This window comes from Trichosurus vulpecula, chromosome 6 (genome assembly GCF_011100635.1).
Source record: "Trichosurus vulpecula isolate mTriVul1 chromosome 6, mTriVul1.pri, whole genome shotgun sequence".
Classification (NCBI taxonomy): Eukaryota; Metazoa; Chordata; class Mammalia; order Diprotodontia; family Phalangeridae; genus Trichosurus; species Trichosurus vulpecula.
In genome coordinates, this window is record NC_050578.1 from 112,060,648 (window position 1) to 112,065,912 (window position 5,265).

Consider the following 5,265-nt stretch of genomic DNA (forward strand, 5'->3'; position numbering starts at 1 on the left):
TATAATCAAAATCATGCATTTTTTGTGTTGTAATGTGGTCTGTACTTCTTTGGTGCCAGATCCTTTCCTTATCCATAAATCTGACAGATAAACTATTCCATGCTCTCTTAATTTGCTTACGGTATCACTCTTTAGGTCCAAATCATGTACCCATTTTGACCTTTTCTTGGTATATGGAGTGAGATGCTGGTCTACACCTAGCTTCTGCCATACTGTTTTCTAGTTTTCCCAGCAGTTCAGTTTTTGTCAAATGAGTTTTTGTTCCAAAAGCTTGGACCCCTTTGGGTTTATCATATACTAGATTACTATGGCCATTTACTGTAATGCAATTTGTACCTAATCTATTCCACTGATCTACCATTCTATTTCTTAGCCAGTACTAGATTGTTTTGATAATTACCACTTTATAATACAGTATGAGCTCTGGTATGGCTAAACCACCTTTTTTTTTTTAGTATTTTTTTTTTCATCGATTCCCTTCATATCCTTGAGCTTTTGTTCTTCTGGATGAATTTTGTTATTATTTTTTCTAGCTTTATAAAATAATTTTGGATAGTTTGGTGTAGCACTGAATAAATCGATTAATTTAGGTAGAATTGTCATTTTATTCTATTGGCTTGGCCTACCCATGAACAACTAATATTTTTCCATTTATTTATATCAGACCTTTTTTTGTGTGTGAAAAGTGTTTTATAGTTGTGTTCATATAGTTCCTAGGTTTGTCTTGGCAGGTAGACTCCCAAGTATTCTATATTGTTGACAGTTATTTTAAATGGAATTTCTCTTTCTAACTCTTGCTACTGGACTTTGTAATATATAAAAAGGCTGATGATTTATGTGGGTTTATTTTGTATCCTGCAACTTTGCTAAAAGTGTTAATAATTTCAAGTAGTCTTTTAGTTGATTCCCTAGGATTTTCCAAGTATAACATCATGTCATCTGCAAAGAGTGATAGTTTTGTTTCTTCATTGCCTAGTCTAATTTCTTCAAGTTCTTTTTTTGTCTTATTGCTGTAGCTAACATTTCTGGTACAATATTAAATAATAAAGGGAATAATGGGCATCCTTCCTTCACTCCTGATTGTATTGGGAAGGCTTCTAGCTTATTCTCATTTTAGATAATGCTTCCTGATGGTTTTAGATAAATATTACTTATCATTTTAAGGTGAGTTCCATTTACTCCTATGCTCTCTGGGGTTTTTAACAGTAATGGGTGCTATATTTTGTCAAAGGCTTTTTCTCCATTTATTGGGATAATAATATGATTTCTGTTGGCTTTGTTATTGATATGGTCAATTATGCTGGTAGTTTTCCTAATATTGAATTTCTGGCATAAATCCCATATGGTCATAGTATATGATCCTTGAGATTTATTGTTGTAAAATCTTTGCTAGTATTTTATATAAAAAAATTTGCATCAATATTAGGAGAATTGGTCTATAATTTTCTTTCTCTGTTTTTGCTCTTCCTGTTCAGGTACCAGTATCATATTTGTGTCATAAAAGGAATTTGGTAGGATATAGTATTGGGAGTAATTTTTCTTCAAATTTTTAGAACTCACTTGTAAATCCATCTGGTCTTAGGGACTTTTTGGGAGGAAGTTCATTGATGGCTTTTTCAATTTCTTTTTCTAAGATTAGGTTATTTAATTATTTTATTTCCTCTTCTGTTAATCTGGGCAATTTATGTAATTGTAGATACTCATCCATTTCTTTTAGATTGGCAAATTACTTGGCATATAATTGGGCAAAATAGCTCCTAACAATTGTCTTAATTTCCTCTTCATTGGTGGTGAATTCACCCTTTTCATTTTTGATACTAGCAATTTGGTTTTCTTCTCTCTTTTTAAAAATAAAATTAACCAATGGTTTATTTTATTGGTTTTTTTTTCCATAAAACCAGCTTCTAGTTTTATTTATTAGTTCAACAGTTTTCTTACTTTCACTTTTATTAATCTCTCCTTTAATTTTCAGGATTTCCAATTTGGTGTTCAATTGGAGATTTTGTTCTTTTTCTAGTGTTTTAGGTTGCATGCCCAAATCCTTGATCTGCTTTTTCTCTATTTTATTGATGTAAACAATTAGAGATATAAATCTTTCCCTACTTACTGCTTTGGCTGCATCCCATAAATTTTGGTATGTTGTCTCATTTTCATTTTCTTTAATGAAATTATCAATTATTTCTATGATTTGTTCTTTGATCCACTTAATTTTTAGGTTTAGATAGTCTCATTTCAAGTTAAATTTTAATTTCTCTTACCATCGTCCATTATTGAATGTAATCTTTATTGTAATATGATCTGAAAAAGATACATTTACTATTTCTGCTTTTCTGCATTTGGTTGTGAGGCTTTTATATCCTAATATATGGTCAATTTTTCTGTAGGTGCCATGTACTGCTGAGAAAAAGGTATATTCCTTTCTATCCCCATTCAATTTTCTCCAGAGTTGTATCATATCTTTCTTTTTGAGAATTTTATTTACCTCTTTATTGTCTTTCATATTTTTTTTTGGATAGATTTATCTAGGTCTAAGAAGGGAAAGTTGAGGTCCCCCACTAGTATAGTTTTATTATCTATTTCTTCCTGTAACTCAGTCAACTTCTTCAAAAATTTAGATGCTATACCATTTGGTACATACATGTTTAGTATTGATATAATTTCATTGTCTATGGTACCTTTTAGCAGCATGTAGTTTCCTTCCTTATCTCTTTGAATTAGATCTATTTTTGCTTTTGTTTTGTCTGAGGCCATGATTGCTACCCTTGCTTTCTTTGTTTCAGTTGAAGCATAATAAATTCTGCTTTATCATCTTATATTTACCCTGTGTGTAATTCTCTTCAAATGTGTGTCTTATATAAACAACATATTGTAGGATTCAGGTTTTTAATCCATTTTCCTATCTGCTTGCATTTTATGGGTGAGTTCATCCCATTCACGTTCATAGTTATGATAACTAACTGTATATTTCCCTCCAAGCTATTTTTCCCTTGTTTATCCCACTCTGTCTCTTACCACCACCCTTTCTCTCCTCACAAATGATTTACTTATTTTTTTTTGGAGGGGGGGGAGGTAAGGCAATTGGGGTTAAGTGCCCAAGGTCACACAGCTAGTAAATGTGTCAAGTGTCTGAGGCCGAATTTGAACTCAGGTCCATCCTGACTCCAGGGCTAGTGCTCCACTTACTTGGCCACTTAGCTTCCCCCAAATATGGTTTACTTCTGATGACCACCTTCCTGTAACAAAAATGTTGCTAGCAGCTGCTATGGAGGTGAAAGACCAACAAGACCAGCACACAGAAGGGCTGCTCGCATGGGTCCTTTGATCTGCTTTTCTAAGGAAAGCAACTTTAAGGGGTTAACAATCTCACTTTAATTAAACAAACATATATCATTTACTTAGTTCAGGGGAAAAAGTCAGCACCCTGAACTTCAGAGCAAATACAAACAGAAATTACAAGCATACATCATAGAAATAGAGCAAATAACACACAGAGATCAACAGACAGGCCTCTATCTGTCTGACCAAAGAATTACATAGTTACCAAAGAGAGAGGCACCAACATCTGGATTTTCAAAGTCGGGGGTTGGGGGGAGGCTCCTTAACAATGGCTACCCAGAGTCTCATCTGGTCAAATCACAGGACACTGTTACAGTAAGTTAGAGCCTCAAACAAAATGCTAACCTCTGAGTTTATGTACCCTGTTCAGGGTCAAAGGGTGTCACAACCATGCAACTCAAAACCATTCGACGCTTCTTCAGGCATCACGACTCAAACCTATGTGAACTAGGCTTTCTTGTTTCTTAAGCAGGTCATCAAAGACTCCCGATTTAATCAAAGAAACAAAGGTCAGACATTTCCTCAGTGCTCTAAAAGAGAAAACCATAGAAAGGTCCCACTTTAATTACCATTACCCTTCCCCAGTATACTCTCCCTTTTATCAGTCCCTCTTCCCCTTTCTATTATCCATATCCCTTTTTACTTCCTCATAGAGCAAGATAAATTTATGTACCCAACTGATGGTGTGTGCTCTTTGAGCCAATTTTGATGAGAATAAGGTTTAAGCTTTGCCCCACTCCCTGTCCCCATCTTCCCCTCCATTATAATATTTCTTTTATGCCAGATTATTTACTCCATTCAATTTACCCCTCCTTCCAGTGCAATTTTCTTTCCCACCCCTTTATTTTGGGGGGGGGGGTGTATCATTCCATCACCATCAGCTTATATGTGCACCCTCTGTCTATATATATATTCCTTCTAATTGCTGTTATAGTAATAAAGTTCTTAAGTTACACATATTATCTTGCCATCTAGAAATAGAAGAAGCTTAACCTTATTGAATTTCATATATTTTATCTTTCTTGTTTCTTTTTTTACCTTTTTAGGTTTCCCTTGAGCCTTGTATATAGAGGTCAATTTTTTATTCAGCTCTGGTCTTTTAATTAGGGATGCATGAAAGTTCTCTATTTCACTAAATATCCATTTTTTTCCCCTTGAAAAATTATATTCAATTATTCTGGACAGATGATTTTTGGTCGTAATCCTGACTTCTTTGCCTTCCAGTATATCATATTCCAAGCTCTCCAGTTCTTTAATGTGGAAGCTGCCAAATCATGTGTAATACTGACTATAACTCCATGATGTTTGAATTCGGTGTTTTTTGTTTTGTTTTTTTTTTTTTTGCCACTTTGCCCTTGATCTGTGAGCTCTGGAACTTGGCTATGATATTTCTGGGAATTTTCATTTTGGGATCTCTTTCAGGCAGTGGGTGGATTCTTTCAATTTCTATTTTGCCCTCTGCTTCTAATATAGCAGGACAATTTTCTTTGATAATTTTGTGAAAGATGTACAAGTTTTTTTTTTTTTTATTGTGGCTTTTAGGTAGTCCAATAATTCTTATATTATCTCTCCTGGATCTATTTTCTAGGTCAGTTATTTTTCTAATGACAACTTTAACATTTTCTTCTTTTTTTCACTCTTTTCATTTTGTTTTATCCTATCTTGATGTCTTATAGAGTCATTAGCTTCCATTTACTCAAGTCTAACTTTTAGGGAATGATTTTCATTAGTGAGCTTTTATAATTCCTTTTCCACTTGGCCAATTCTATTTTTTTAGGGAGTTATTTTCTTTTATACATTTTTGTATATCTTTTCCCATGCTATTGACTCTTTTTTCACGATTCTCTTGTATTACTTTCATTTCTTTTCCCAATTGTTCTTCTACTTCTTTTATTTGCTTTTTATAATCCTTTTTAAGCCGTTGAAGGA